General features: G+C 40.3%; 1 protein-coding gene across 4 annotated transcripts in view; it reads right to left on the bottom strand.

Moving 5' to 3' along the window:
* LOC124881601 (gamma-aminobutyric acid receptor subunit rho-1-like) overlaps window positions 1–17,179 on the bottom strand; it is a 96,393-nt gene that overhangs the window by 48,155 nt on the left and 31,059 nt on the right. The gene's annotated exons all lie outside the window — the stretch shown is intronic.

Genomic DNA, 17,179 nt, shown 5'->3' with positions numbered 1-17,179 from the left:
ACTGTGAAACATTACACTTTCTGTGACACAAATTAACTATTACAATGTTTTTAGTGCAGGAATATAACTGTGTAGACGTGAAAAATTTGCTTGATTTATCAAGACATCGCTTAATTTCAAACGTGCTCCGACGTGTTCGGAGTTTTCTGATCCGATAGTAACTGTCGGCTTGCCTCGTTGGCCTCCCCGGAGAGATCTGACCGGACTGTCGGCATTGAGCTCCTGCTGCCAGTCATCACAGTGAACGTAAAACACAAGTGATTTCTAACAGTTTGTGTTAGTATTATTTTAATGTTATTGTGTCATTTGTTCATGTAAGGCGATTTGATATTACAGGTGATATGAAAGTTAACCTGAATAAATGGACGATTTTATGTAATCTTACCGTATCGCTTGAGAGTGTGATCGAGAATAAATAAGCTTTTAAATATAAATTTTTGATGAAGAAATGTGCTATATGTGTTTTTAAAAGTATATTTATAATTCAGCTAGCATTATAATTCGTGATTCCAGGTACAGCTGAAAAGAAATACACTTTCAAATGCAAGCAAATCTCAGTAAAGAAGTTAAAAGATTGAAAGAGCTTGTTTTACTCATTTGCATAGAAATATTTTAATATGTTCTGCAAATTAAGACAAATGTAAAATTAAAAAAGGCTTTTTTTACACTGACATTAAGCAGGATGTTTTTTTGTTTTTTGTTTTTATTGTTTAGGGACAAAGGAGCAGACGGGCCAGTTTATTAAACTCAGGGGTGAGAATGACCACCTTTTTACTGGAGCTAAAAACTCAGGCACCGTGGCTTGGAGGTACAATAACAACATTCTTTGCAGTCAGTTTCTGTCCAGTTTCAAAAACTCCTATCTTTCTAACTTTCATAAATCTCCATTCAGTGTTTAACATACTTCTTTTGGTTTTCCCTCTTTCATTTTGCTTGTTTAGGACAATTCTGGAGAAGATGGGCCAACAGATGTCTTTATGCAGCTAACAACCTCAAACAGGTGCTTCTAATTTGGAATAATAAGTGGAGTGGAGGTGGACTTTTTAGAGGTGGACTAACAGGTCTTTGAGGGCCAGAATTTTTGCTGATTGGCAGGTGTTCAAATACTTATTTGCAACAGTAACACACAAATAAATTATTTTTAAAATCATTGGTTTTTTTTAGATTATGTCTCTCACAGTGGATGTGCACCTAAGATGAAAGTTTCAGACCCCTTCATGATTTCTAAGTTGGAGAACTTGCAAAGTCGCAGGGTGTTCAAAATCTATCTATCTATCTATCTATCTATCTATCTATCTATCTATCTATCTATCTATCTATCTATCTATCTATCTATCTATCTATCTATCTATCTATCTATCTATCTATCTATCTATCTATCTATCTATCTATCTATCTATCTATCTATCTATCTATCTATCTATCTATCTATCTATCTATCTATCTATCTATCTATCTATCTATCTATCTATCTATCTATCTATCCTGCTCAAAAAAATAAAAGGAACACTCCAATAACACATCCCAGATCTGAATGAATGAATTATTCTCATTGAATACTTTGTTCTGTACAAAGTTGAATGTGCTGACAACAAAGTCACACAAAAATCATCAATGGAAATCAAATTTATTAACCAATGGAGGCCTGGATTTGGAGTCACACACAAAATTAAAGTGGAAAAACACACTACAGGCTGATCCAACTTTGATGTAACGTCCTTAAAACAAGTCAAAATGAGGCTCAGTATTGTGTGTGGCCTCCACGTGCCTGAATGACCTTCCTACAATGCCTGGGCATGCTCCTGATGAGACGGCGGATGGTCTCCTGAGGGATCTCCTCCCAGACCTGGACTAAAGCATCCGCCAACTCCTGGACAGTCTGTGGTGCAACGTGACGTTGGTGGATGGAGCGAGACATGATGTCCCAGATGTGCTCAATTGGATTCAGGTCTGGGGAACGGGCGGGCCAGTCCATAGCTTCAATGTCTTCATCTTGCAGGAACTGCTGACAAACTCCAGCCACATGAGGTCTAGCATTGTCCTGCATTAGGAGGAACCCAGGACCAACCGCACCAGCATATGGTCTCACAAGGGGTCTGAGGATCTCATCTCGGTACCTAATGGCAGTCAGGCTAACTCTGGCGAGCACATGGAGGGCTGTGTTGCCCTCCAAAGAAATACCACACCACACCATTACTGACCCGCTACCAAACTGGTCATGCTGAAGGATGTTGCAGGCAGCAGATCGCTCTCCACGGTGTCTCCGGACTCTGTCACGTCTGTCATGTGCTCAGTGTGAACCTGCTTTCATCTGTGAAGAGCACAGGGCTACAGTGGCAAATTTGCCAATCCTGGTGTTCTCTGGCAAATGCCAAGCGTCCTGCACGGTGTTGGGCTGTGAGCACAACCCCCATTTATGGATGTCGGGCCCTCATACCATCCTCATGGAGTTGGTTTCTAACTGTTTGTGCAGACACATGCACATTTGTGGCCTGCTGGAGGTCATTTTGCAGGACTCTGGCAGTGCTCCTCCTGTTCCTCCTTGCACAAAAGCGGAGGTAGCGGTCCTGCTGCTGGGTTGTTGCTCTCCTACGGCCTCCTCCACGTCTCCTGGTGTACTGGCCTGTCCTGATAGCGCCTCCAGGCTCTGGACACTACATTGACAGACACAGCAAACCTTCTTGCCACAGCTCGCATTGATGTGCCATCCTGGATGAGCTGCGTGTTCTCAACATGTCATCTAATATGGTAAATGGCCTGCACTTATATAGCGCTTTATCAAGTCCCCAGAGGCCCGAAAGCGCTTTACACTACAATCGTCCACCCATTCCCACACCGACAGTGGTAAGCTACAGGGGTTGGACAATGAAACTGAAACACCTGTCATTTTAGTGTGGGAGGTTTCATGGCTAAATTGGACCAGCCTGGTAGCCAGTCTTCATTGATTGCACATTGCACCACTAAGAGCAGAGTGTGAAGGTTCAATTAGCAGGGTAAGAGCAAAGTTTTGCTCAAAATATTGAAATCCACACAACATTATGGGTGACATACCAGAATTCAAAAGAGGACAAATTGTTGGTGCACGTCTTGCTGGCGCATCTGTGACCAAGACAGCAAGTCTTTGTGATGTATCAAGAGCCACGGTATCCAGGGTAATGTCAGCATACCACCAAGAAGGACAAACCACATCCAACAGGATTAACTGTGGACGCAAGAGGAAGCTGTCTGAAAGGGATGTTCGGGTGCTAACCCGGATTGTATCCAAAAAACATAAAACCACGGCTGCCCAAATCACGGCAGAATTAAATGTGCACCTCAACTCTCCTGTTTCCACCAGAACTATCCGTCGGGAGCTCCACAGGGTCAATGTACACGGCCGGGCTGCTATAGCCAAACCTTTGGTCACTCATGCCAATGCCAATCGTCGGTTTCAATGGTGCAAGGAGCGTAAATCTTGGGCTGTGGACAATGTGAAACATGTATTGTTCTCTGATGAGTCCACCTTTACTGTTTTCCCCACATCCGGGAGAGTTAAGGTGTGGAGAAGCCCCAAAGAAGTGTAGCACCCAGACTGTTGCATGCCCAGAGTGAAGCATGGGGGTGGATCAGTGATGGTTTGGGCTGCCATATCATGGCATTCCCTTGGCCCAATACTTATGCTAGATGGGCATGTCACTGCCAAGGACTACTGAACCATTCTTGAGGACCATGTGCATCCAATGGTTCAAACATTGTGTCCTGAAGGCGGTGCCGTGTATCAGGATGACAATGCACCAATACACACAGCAAGACTGGTGAAAGATTGGTTTGATGAACATGAAAGTGAAGTTGAACATCTCCCATGGCCTGCACAGTCACCAGATCTAGGCGAGTCAGGAAACGTTTTCCTCCACCAGTATCACGTAGTGACCTGGCCACTATCCTGCAAGAAGAATGGCTTAAAATCCCTCTGACCACTGTGCAGGACTTGTATATGTCATTCCTAAGATGAATTGACGCTGTATTGGCCGCAAAAGGAGGCCCTACACCATACTAATAAATTATTGTGGTCTAAAACCAGATGTTTCAGTTTCTTTGTCCAACCCCTGTATATATACACACCAACAGACTACTGTATGCAGGCAAGTATAATATTCTATATGTGATTAATGTTTGAGGGGTATAAGTGTAATATTCTGTGAGCACCATTTTCTAATCCTGCATATTCCTGATTACATCTAAGTGATGTGGTCCAGCCAGCCCTTTAAACTTGGACGATGACGTGGACGGCGGAAAGAGGCATCACAAACATCTGCAGACCACCTGTGTGATGCTTCGCTCACCATCCAGAAAAACAAACCACAGGTTTCAGTTGCAGCATCCCATCCAAGTCTCTGACCTTGCGAGAGATTTAGCCACACTGCCAGAGACTTTCTGTTCAGAAAGACATCTGCCTTTTTGTTCTGTTGAAGAGGTGTTCCAGGAACCGGTCACTCAGGTTGATCCTGCTGTCGCCATTGTAAATACTTGTACAGTTTTATTTTAAGCCTTTTCTGTCTTGTAATCTTGATTTGTTTGAATGTTCTTTTTTTCCACACTGTTTAAAATGGTATTTCTAATTTTCAAAATAAACTTTGTGTTTAGCAATTTAAATGAAGTTGATGTATTGTTAGGTCAAATGGAAATAAAATACATTGGTGACAAAAACAATTTTGAAATTTATTAGAACAGCTTAAAACTTTAAGAAACTATCTGAACAAAACGTATTTATTTATTTATGTAGCACCTTATTTTGGTGCCATTCTTTGGAAAACAGTCTGTCCATTCTCTGTGCCCTCCTCTCTTCTGGTTCTCTCTGTACCCTCATGTCCTCCCTGATCAACTCCATCATCTCCTCATTTCTGTCCCTCTTTCTTTTCTGACCCCTTCCTGCTGGCTCACTGTCTTCCTTCTCCATCTGGTTGCCCACCGCTCCGCTTGGCCCTGGAGTGTTCTCAGGGATGGAGGCAATCAGGACAGGGGGTGTTGTGGAAAACATCTGTCCCACCACCTCAACCATAAGGACAAACCAGGGCCAAGTAGCAGCAGTGGGCTTTTCACTGACTCCCTCTCCTGACCCTGGATACTTGCAATCCTAGAGTTAGAAGGAAGAAAAAAAGAGTTGACTAAACAGAGAAACCAATAAGACTCTTAGAAATATTTTTTATTTGTGTGAGACATGAGAAGTTCTGAACAAACTTTATATTTCCTTTTCATATTGTCCCACTTTTTTTGGGCCTGCAAGGGGGTGACCTTCCCTTGTTGGCCCATCTTCTCCAGAACTGTCCTAAACAAGCAAAAGGAAAGAGTTTCCAAAAGAAGTATGTTAATCACTGGATGGATATTTATGAAAGTTAGAAAGATAGGAGTTTTTAAAACTGGACAGAAACTGACTGCAAAGAATGTTGTTATTGTACCTCCAAGCCACGGTGGCTGAGTTTTTAGCTCCAGTAAAAAGGTGGTCATTCTCACCCCTGAGTTTAATAAACTGGCCCGTCTGCTCCTTTGTCCCTAAACAACAAAAACAACAACAAAAAAAACATCTTGCTTAATATCAGTGTAAAAAAAGCCTTTTTTAATTTTACATTTGTCTTAATTTGCAGAACATATTAAAATATTTCAATCCAAATGCCTAAAACAAGCTCTTTCAAACTTTTAACTTATTTACTGAGATTTGCTTGCATTTGAAAGTGTATTTCTCTTCAGCTGTACCTGGAATTGTTGGATGGGTGCGAGGACTTGTTATCACTCATGTAAAAACTTTGTGTTGTAGTGCAGCTGCACTCTGCTTTGTATCATGCTCTGGTATGCAGTCCTCCCTGTGTGTGGGATCTCCGTTATCTATTTGTACACACACACACACACACACCAGAGGCTGAATCACATTCTGTGAGAACCAACCTCTTCTCAGCCTCACACACACACACACACACACACACACCCTGTCTGAACTGTCTGTTGAACTGTGCATATAAATAAAGAGATAAGGTGTCAAAACTTTGTAGTCTGCACTGCAAAGTGAGCTACCCTTGCTGCAAGTAAAACTGACTCTGTATCGTTCTTACCTCTGAGCTGACTGAATATTACCTAACATTTACTTGGTCCTTCGAGAGCCGGATAGATTCAATAACGTTATTTTCTTTGCTTTAACAGTGACTCTGGGATCCGTGGGGGAAGCCTGACGTCGAGTGAACTCTGCCGCACGGCCTCCCTTAGCCTGGATGGCTGAAAGTCCTGGTGTATAGATTTGCATCAGGCCGGTGGATTATCATCTTGCTCGACGCCGGGTGACTCTCAGAGGATCCAGAGAGTCACCAAGAGGTGAGACAGTTTTAAAATAGAATAAGCGCTAAGATAAGAAAAAGTCGTTGGTAGTGTGTTGCCGGTAAGGACACTGCATTGAGAAGGTTTTATTCCGCCGTGAAGGGGATCAAATAAAACAACCAAGGGTTATTCCCCAGCGAGGGAATAGAATAAGTGCTATAAAAGTAAAAAGAACAGAATAAATTGAGCTCATAAAATACACCAAGTTAACTTAGAAAAAATTACAAAGTACTTAAAATACTAACTGTATGACTGTGTTGTGTGTGTATATGGAGGACTAAGCATTTTAACAGAATCATAGTAAGATTCGGCTAGTCCTGTGATTTCTTTTGCCCAGATTAAAACTACGTACTGGTGACTTTGGGGATTCAGGTCGGATTTCATTCCGGAAAATTAACACCGCTGCGGACTAGTCGCAGTCAAAGGCGTGTTAATGTCCTCCCCATAAGTCTCATGCCAGTGAACTTTTATCTGGGACATTCATAGTTTGAAGAAAAATAACAAGGAACAATGGGGAAGGGACCGAGCAAAAGCTCTGATTTAAAAGGAGATGTAAAGTTTATGGAAAATTATGTGAAGGGGGCCGAAGAAATATGTAAACGATGGCATAAGAAATACGGATTTTCAGGTAACTTAATTATCACTGAAATCCTAAAACTACACGGGGATCTTAAACTGGAGATTATGCATTCAAAAGATTCAAGAGACAATAAAAAACCTTGCCAGATTATAATTTCAAAGGGGACCTTTCAGTCCCTGAGTGCACACAGTTGATAAACAGATTAAAACAAAAAGATGAATTAAAAAAACAAGAGCAGCCTTTAACTGACAAAGCCATAATACTGAGGCCTTAAGAAAAGCACAGAAAAAACCCCAAAAAATTTTCAGCTTAACTGAAAACAAATAAAGGGGGTGGACCGCCACCCATCCCAGTTTAGAATACCAAGGTAGCCCCAAATTATAATGGTATTATACTACCAACAATACCACGATAAAATGCAAAAGATTCATTTTACAGGGAAATAATTCCATATTTGGCTCAGATTGTGTGCATTCTTGATTCTCTCTTCTTTGAGAGAAGTTAAATTTCAGCTCTGTGAAACGACCTTGACAAAGAGATGCAGCTGCCTGAAAAAAACCCCAAAAAGGATCAAACTCCTGCAAACAGCAGAAGCCTGTCTCTGCTGAAAGGTCTGATAAAGATTGTAACTCTACCCTGCATGTGTCAAACTCAAGGTCCGCGGGCCAAAACCGGACCCCAGAAGTTTAGTGATTCTCTAGAAGTAGAGCCTTTGACATGGTGATTGTGTGCTTGAATGTTATTTTGTTAATCAATAAGCAGTTTTGTCTACATTCTGCCACAATCTGCCTTTTGAAAATGTTTGGAATCTTGCTCTTTATGTATAAAAAAACAGAAAAATTTGCTAAAGTCTGCAGACACAAAATTAACCTGGATTGAAGCTCTAACTATGTTTATTTAATCTGGGATCCTCTCCAAATGCAACAGTATATGTCAGTCTACATGATAACTTCACCTACTGGTATAATATAAAGATCTGAGTGAATATGTGAAACAAACAATGATGAAAGTTTTTCAACAGGTGATGCTCATCCAGGAGGAAGACAGTGTTCCTAGGAAATGCAGCTCATTCATTAACAATCAATTTTTCTCCTATAGGTGGAAGTTTTGCTGACTAATCATAGACTGGATCTATGAAACATTATGTGCACAGACCAAATGACCAAGGTTCTGACTGACTTATGAACCTCACTGACCTGACAATGATAACATGACACCCAACAGATGACACCTTTAAGGTGGACCCCACTAAGACCACCTTATTGATTCTTGGTGAATAAAAAAAGAATTGAAGTGTTCAAAACAGACCTAGTGGAAACAAAAGGGGTTATGAGGAAACGATGTGAATTTTAAGAATACAGGTCCTTCTCAAAATATTAGCATATTGTGATAAAGTTCATTATTTTCCATAATGTCATGATGAAAATTTAACATTCATATATTTTAGATTCATTGCACACTAACTGAAATATTTCAGGTCTTTTATTGTCTTAATATGGATGATTTTGGCATACAGCTCATGAAAACCCAAAATTCCTATCTCACAAAATTAGCATATTTCATCCGACCAATAAAAGAAAAGTGTTTTTAATACAAAAAACGTCAACCTTCAAATAATCATGTACACTTATGCACTCAATACTTGGTCGGGAATCCTTTTTCAGAAATGACTGCTTCAATGCGGCGTGGCATGGAGGCAATCAGCCTGTGGCACTGCTGAGGTCTTATGGAGGCCCAGGATGCTTCGATAGCGGCCTTTAGCTCATCCAGAGTGTTGGGTCTTGAGTCTCTCAACGTTCTCTTCACAATATCCTACAGATTCTCTATGGGGTTCAGGTCAGGAGAGTTGGCAGGCCAATTGAGCACAGTGATACCATGGTCAGTAAACCATTGTTACCAGTGGTTTTGGCACTGTGAGCAGGTGCCAGGTCATGCTGAAAAATGAAATCTTCATCTCCACAAAGCTTTTCAGCAGAAGGAAGCATGAAGTGCTCCAAAATCTCCTGATAGCTATCTGCATTGACCCTGCCCTTGATAAAACACAGTGGACCAACACCAGCAGCTGACACGGCACCCCAGACCATCACTGACTGTGGGTACTTGACACTGGACTTCTGGCATTTCCTTCTCCCCAGTCTTCCTCCAGATTCTGGCACCTTGATTTCCGAATGACATGCAGAATTTGCTTTAATCTGAAAAAAGTACTTTGGACCACTGAGCAACAGTCCAGTGCTGCTTCTCTGTAGCCCAGGTCAGGCGCTTCTGCCGCTGTTTCTGGTTCAAAAGCGGCACCTGTAGCCCATTTCCTGCACACGCCTGTACACGGTGGCTCTGGATGTTTCTACTCCAGACTCAGTCCACTGCTTCCGCAGGTCCCCCAAGGTCTGGAATCGGCCCTTCTCCACAATCTTCCTCAGGGTCCGGTCACCTCTTCTCGTTGTGCAGCGTTTTCTGCCACACTTTTTCCTTCCCACAGCACTGAGGTGTCTTGATACAGCACTCTGTGAACAGTCTATTCGTTCAGAAATTTCTTTCTGTGTCTTACCCTCTTGCTTGAGGGTGTCAATAGTGGCCTTCTGGACAGCAGTTAGGTCGGCAGTCTTACCCATGATTGGGGTTTTGAATGATGAACCAGGCTGGGAGTTTTAAAGGCCTCGGGAATCTTTTGCAGGTGTTTAGAGTTAACTCGTTGATTCAGATGATTAGGTTCATAGCTCATTCAGAGACCCTTTTAATGATATGCTAATTTTGTGAGATAGGAATTTTGGGTTTTCATGAGCTGTATGCCAAAATCATCCGTATTAAGACAATAAAAGACCTGAAATATTTCAGTTAGAGTGCAATAAATCTAAAATATATGAATGTTAAATTTTCATCATGACATTATGGAAAATAATGAACTTTATCACAATATGCTAATATTTTGAGAAGGACCTGTAATAGAAGTCAAATTATGATCATATTTTTGCAAATAAAATTACTCTGACAGAGAAATAAGTAAGTAGTGTGTGAATGGGAATGATTGATTTCATTGTAATGCATCTTTGAGGGACCTTAAAAGCTCTAATAAAGGTCTGATGTTCTGATGATCATTGCCAAACTTGTATCTTAATAAGGTTTCCAGAATCTTTTCCGTAAAATCATATAAAGATGGCAAAGGTTCTACCTGTATTGAAAATACTGATAACCATAAGAAAGCTCATAGACCCGTCTTCAATTTTTCACAATTATTTTACAAACGGTATTTAAACTTTCATGTGGCCAAATGTCTGTGTTTGACTTTCTGTTTTTGCTAAATAAATGTCTGTTTCATGTTATGTAAAAATTAGTCTTCAACAGTACCATAATAATATTAGGTCAGTTCTCTATGGTAAAACAAAAAGATTTTAACAGACATTTAGACTTTTTCCAGTCAGGTTCAAAATGATCAAATTAGACTCAAACTTAACACAAGATGAAATAAACCTTAACAGAATTACTGGACTGGACTGAAATAGAGAAAACTTGAGTTAATTAAAACAAACTTTAGTTACTTGAACTAAATACAAAGCTGACTGAAACTGTACGGTATATCTATAAAACTGGGTAAGACAAACTAAGATTATAAGATATAATATGCCCTTCATTTTTTGTGTTCATCAGTGAGTGAGTTTTTATTTTTAATAAGAACTAAACCAAGCATTATTTAAAATAATAGCAACTACCAAAAATAGTGATCTCATTTTTTAATGTAATAAGGACTTACTTTATAAAAAATAAAATAAAATAAAATAAAGTCCCCAATAAAATAAAATATGATAAAAAAAGAATAATAAGAATTTGGAAAAACAGAGGCTTTAAACCTCTGCAGGAACAGCACTGACACTGTCGGAAGTAGATCCTAAAACAGAAATCTCGAAGCTCACTCTAGGGTGGACAGTCAAAGTCCATCCAAGGACACATTTAGATGAGGTAGAGTGACAAATACAGGGCTTAGCTGAGAGCAAAGAGAGCAACATGTACCCTGCCCTAGCTGCTGTCCCACCTGAACTGTGGTCCCAATCATCGACAGATGCTTATAAAGGGATTTCCACCATACAAGGTTAAAACTAATATCTGAAAAAAGGCCATTAGTCCGCCAATACCCTTTAAAACTAGAAGCTGAAGAAGGTACCAAGCCAGTAATACAAGATATGTTGAAGTCAGGAATATTAAGAGATGCACCTGACGCTACATGCAAGGCATATCACACTGACATCGCTATTATTATCATAGCCAAACATAACTCTACAAAGGTGCGGCCCCCTAAATCCAAGCACCTTAATACCTACTGCAGAAGATGGTAAACCCCATTCTTGCAAAACAAAAGTTGAAGAAGACACAAAACCCAGACAAGACATTTTTCAAACCCTTATACCAGATTCACATGTTGTGTTTGTAGATGGCTCAGCATACAAAGATGAATATGGAAAAAATAGAGTTGGTTACGCAGTGACAACCATTGACAGCGTAATAGAAGCTAAATCCTTGCCCAAAACATGCTCAGCCCAGACTGCAGAGTTATATGCTGTAGTGCGGGCATGTGAACTTCATGAGGGACAAATACTTACTATATACACGGACAGCCAATACGTCTTCGGATCAGTACATCACCACGCAAAGATTTGGCAAAATAGAGGTTTTAAAACATCATCAGGAACAGAATTAACACATTTTAATCTTTTGAAAAGATTATTATCGGCAATACAGCTACCTGGTAAAATAGCACTCTGTAAATGTAAGGCTCACCAAACAGGGGAATACTTTTGCAGACAAAACTGCAAAGAAAGCTGCAACAGAACCCCTAACACTAAAAATGACTGACCTGCTATTTATAGACATGTCAGTACTGAAAGATGCGCAACAGACAGCACCCAGTACTGAAATAAAGGCCTGGCTGAAAAGAGGAGCTAAAGAAAAGGATGACATATACCACATAGACAATAAACCAATCCTTCCAAAAAATGTATACAACACAGCAGCTACAGTGACACATTGGGGGAATATGTCACATCTGATAAAACATCAATTCTACACTATACATTTTTCTGACTATGCAAAGAATTTTTGCAGATCATGCATAATTTGTTGCAAACATAACTCACAAGGCAACATGAGGCCCAAAACAGGACAGTTCCCAGCAGCAGCACACCCATTTCATACCATACACATGGATTTCATCGAACTGTCATGGTCACAGGGGAAGAAATATTTCCTAGTGGTAATAGATGCATTTTCTAAATGGGTTGAAATATACCCTGTAAAGCATTGTGATGCACTCACAGTAGCTAAGAACCTAGTGACACATTTCTTCCCCACGTATTCCGCAGATTATAAGATCAGATAATGGGGCTCATTTTGTAAATAAACTAATAGAACTGTGTTCCACAGCGCTAGGTTTTGAGTTGCTGGATTAGTGGAGCACACAAATGGCACAATAAAAAACAGACTGAGAAAAACAGTTGAGGAGACAGGCAGACCGTGGCCAGACTGTCTGTCCCTGGTCAAACTATGGATGAGAATAATTCCAAATCAAACTGGCCTCACTCCATTTGAAATAGTACATGGCAGACCGTTTCCTCTGCCCTCTGACATGAATGAAATAGAGAAAGCACAACAGGAAACTTCATTAACTGAGTGGATGAATAAAATGTTGCAGACAAAAGAAGCACAAATGTCCAGTAGTCTGCCAATAACCTCTGCTCCTATCCCACAGAACGACCTGAGGCCTGGAGACCTGGTCCTGATTAAAACACTCCACAGGAAGGATTGGAGCACTCCTCGGTGGAAAGGGCCGTTTCAAGTACTCCTGACAACGCCCACAGCTCTGAAAATAGCAGAGAGGCCTTCCTGGATCCATAAAAGCCACTGTAAGCCAGTTTTGCCGTCACACTAGCCAAACCAACTGACGGGGTAGCAAAGGAAGCCCGGCTACAAAGGGGCTGGAGGACCCATAGGGCCCAGTGTCTCAAACCGGTGAAGAAAACAGCTGATCTGCACCCAATTATAAAATGGCTCTCTGTAACATGTGGACAGGACTGATAAGCCTGAGCCTTATATTGGCAGCAGTACTTTTCCTTTTACCACTGCAGGACCCAGGAGAGAGGACGCCGCAGAAAAGATGGACATCAGACGGGACTTATCTTAGACCATTGACGGAAGAGCATGACACGCATCCATTCCTGCAAAACTACGGGTATCGTTCACGGTGGCATATGCAACACTGAACCAGGTAGAAAAGCACGAAAATGAAGGGGACAATTATGATGACATGTTGTAAATAAATCACATCCAAAGCCTGAGTGTACTCATACATTGTATTTCATAAAATGACCTTACAGCAGAAAATCGCAAGAAGTTGTTGCTTAAGTGAAATGAGAAAAAACACAATGTTGACATAAACAGGGCAGATTTTTAAATTCCTTTATTATGTTTCACTGTTTCCATCAAGTATTATTCGTTTATTTTTATGTTTTCAAATATTAATCAACATTTAACTTTTAATCTGTTTACCGTCCGTGGGTTTTCGCTCATACAGAGTATTTTTCTTATTCGTTTTTATATTAAATATTTTTACTTGTGATAAAAAGGAGGGACTGTTCGATTGGTGCGAAAACTTGTTATCACTCATGTAAAAACTTTGTGTTGTAGTGCAGCTGCACTCTGCTTTGTATCATGCGCTGGTATGCAGTCCTCCCTGTGTGTGTGGGATCTCCGTTATCTATTTGTACACACACACACCAGAGGCTGAATCACATTCTGTGAGAACCAGCCTCTTCTCAGCCTCACACACACACACACACACACACACACACACACCCTGTCTGAACTGTCTGTTGAACTGTGAATATAAATAAAGAGATAAGGTGTCAAAACTTTGTAGTCTGCACTGCAAAGTGAGCTACCCTTGCTGCAAGTAAAACTGACTCTGTATCGTTCTTACCTCTGAGTTGACAGAATATTACCTAACAGGAATCACTAATTATAATGCTAGCTGAATTATAAATATACTTTTAAAAACACAGATAGCACATTTCTTCATCAAAAATTAATATTTAAAAGCTTATTTATTCTCAATCACACTCTCCAGCGATACGGTAAGATTACATAAAATTGTCCATTTATTCAGGTTAACTTTAATATCACCTGTAATGTCAAACTGACTTACATGAACAAATGACACAATACATTAAAATAATACTAACACAAACTGTTAGAAATCACTTGTGTTTAACATTCACTGTGTTGACTGCCAGCAGGAGCTCAGTGCCAACAGTCCGGTGAGGCAAGCCGACAGTTACTATCGGATCGGAAAACTCCGAACACGTCGGAGCACGTTTGAAATTAAGCGATGTCCTGATAAATCAAGCAGGTTTTTCACATTGTAATGGAAATTCTTGCAGTAAGCATTTCACAGTGTATGACCTTTTTTTATCTTACTCCTCAGAACATCTGTGTTAGAGGAAGAAGCTGTCAGACGTTTAATGGTTCAGACCTATCTTTAGGACAATGTCAGGAAGGGCCGTTAGGTCTGTTCCTAGATAACCTTGTCACTGTTGAACTGAAGAAGGGTTGGGGTCATGAACATGGACTCTTTGCAGTTGAGATAACACTGTCATGTTCTGGTATAAATACTGTGTGTAAATGTTGATCGGGGCTCTGTTCAACTGACTTGCTTGGTGACAGAGTCATTCAAACGCTGAATGCCTTTGAATAAAACTTATAAAGACAAAGTCCGGATTTTCTCTTGTTATGAGTCAACTTCTACCCACTTTGATAAGAAAATTCCACAACAAGGTCTACACAGTTATTATATTCCCGCACTAAAAACATTGTAAAAGTTCATTTGTGTCACAGAAAGTGTAATTTTTCACAGTTTACTCACAGCTTTTGCCACTCTGGTCCACCATTGCTGCCCCTGCTTGACCAAACCGCTTTGGCCCGCAATGAATCATGGGAAAAGATGGACCGCAAAGGATACTCACAACCCATCCATCAAATCGGGCAAAAGAAGGACACATTTGTCGGCCACATTTGACAGAAGAGACTAAAATACACCCTTTAATCAAACTTTTGACAGGTGAACTTTTGAACTTAAGGGGGGTCATGGGGTCATGGAGGCGGGAAAGTCATGGGGTCAACAGAGGTGTGTCCGAGGGGCATAACCGTGCATGCTGATTGGTTGTTGTCATTAGGGGCGATACCTTAAATGAACCAATTATAATACAGGGGTGTGTTTACGGGTGTTATTAATAATCTGTATGTTTTTCAGGCGTTAATACATGCATCCTTTATATTTTAAAGGTATACTCAACTTAATGCTGACCTGTCACATGAAATCCTAATAAATGAACTGTGTAACCTGACAGAATTGTAAGTTCATTTTGTTTTACAGCCGGACCTATTTGCTGAATATATGAGCCAGTCTAAATCAGTTCAAAATAGAAAAGACCTAAAAGTAAATAAAGATTGTGCTTCCCTACATCGGTAGAACGAGCAAACCTTCCACTTCTGCGTCAACAGACTGGAAAGCAGGAGAAAGAGGTAAGGCAAATATGAAATTAACAGAAAAACTTTACGAACCCTCAGTATACTGTTTCCAAGTTATAAATTGACTCTAGCGATGATGTGTTTGTTTTGAATCATGAGAGACTCCATTTTAGGAAAAGGAATGATAATTTTAGTTACCTGTAGCTTTTCTAAAACATTTTCTTTTCATCTTAGAGCAAAGGTTATTGAGGGACTTACTGAAACTTATTCTGTAACTGAACTCCCAATCAACATCACCCTCGGCCTTGTCTTTGAAAAAGAAACTGCTTAGACAATAACTTAACCTGGATGGCATTAAATTAAGTAAAAAATCTTGGTGTTATTAAATTAAATTATTAAATGACCAGGACATGTCATTTAAATCCCATATTAAACCAGTTTGTAGGATTTTCTTCTTTCACCTCCGGAACATTGCCAAAATTAGAAATATCCTATACAGGAGTGACGCTGAAAAACCAGTCCATGGACTATTGTAATTCCTTACTATCAGAGTACTTCATTCTCAAACTGCAGGTTTACTGGTGGTTCCTAGAGTCTCTAGAAGTAGAATGGGAGGCAGATCCTTTACTTATCAGGCTCCTCTCCTGTGGAACCAGCTCCTAGTTTTAGTCCGTGAGGCAGACACCCTGTCTACCTTTAAGGCTAGGCTTAAAACTTTCCTTTTTGATAAAGCTTGTAGTTAGAGTGGCTTAGGTTATCCTGAGATATCTCTGTATTATGCTGCTATAGGCCTAGGATGCTGGAGGACATAATGACCACTCTATTCACTACATTCTCATAATACTCTCCAATTTTGCATTATTTGCTGTTAATTCAGTTTTTAACTTTATGTTCTCTCTCTTTTCTCTTCCTAGAAGGCTACACCTGGCCTGACTCTGTGTATACCTGTGACACCTTTCTGGAGGGGGGCATCGTCCAAGCTTCTGCTGGCAACAACTTAATGCTCACCCTCTACTGATGATACACTTGGCCCTGCCTTTCAATGTTTAACCCTTTCTCTCTCCTAGACATAGCTACTGACTGAGCTTTTACTGTAACTAATTATATGTGCTCTCTTTCATACTCTAAACTAGAAAACTGGCTCAGAGCTTATCTGTTTTTTCTTCCTAGATGAAATCACTAAAGGAGCTACATCCATTAAAATTTACTTTGCCTTCCCATAGAAAGTACTCCTGGATCAGTGCGTCTGTGTTGTTCTTCTATCCCTGTTGGAAGGAGTAAGGGGGAGTCAGATTTAGCCTAAACTGGCTCAGTTATGGTTGAGGTGCAAACACAACCTCCATTTCTGCTACCTGTGTGACCCCTTCTCTTTTCCAATAGTTATAATCAGTATAACAGAGAGAGATACCCCCAATCCTTGTGCTTTTTAGTATAAAAATGCCCACCAGAGGTCTCTAAATGGACAAACTTTATCAGTTTAATATTTTACTGAGTACCCCAACACATAGCCCATTCTAAAGTGGCCAAACTCTAACACTCAGTAATTTATTCTAACCTACCCAACAACCTTGCATCATTCCAAACCCTTTGTGAAGTGCCTTGAGATGACACGTGTTGTGAATTGTCATTATATAAATAAAACTGAACTGAATTTAATTTAATTAAATTATCAAATAACCCCAGTTACCAGCCTGTTCTCTTCTCCCACTGACCCTCAAATTATGAGCCATTTCCTGAGTTTTCATTTTG

This window comes from Girardinichthys multiradiatus, chromosome 15 (genome assembly GCF_021462225.1).
Source record: "Girardinichthys multiradiatus isolate DD_20200921_A chromosome 15, DD_fGirMul_XY1, whole genome shotgun sequence".
Lineage (NCBI taxonomy): Eukaryota > Metazoa > Chordata > Actinopteri > Cyprinodontiformes > Goodeidae > Girardinichthys > Girardinichthys multiradiatus.
The sequence above is the reverse complement of the archived record's forward strand: the minus strand, read 5'-3'. Positions and strand labels throughout refer to the sequence as shown.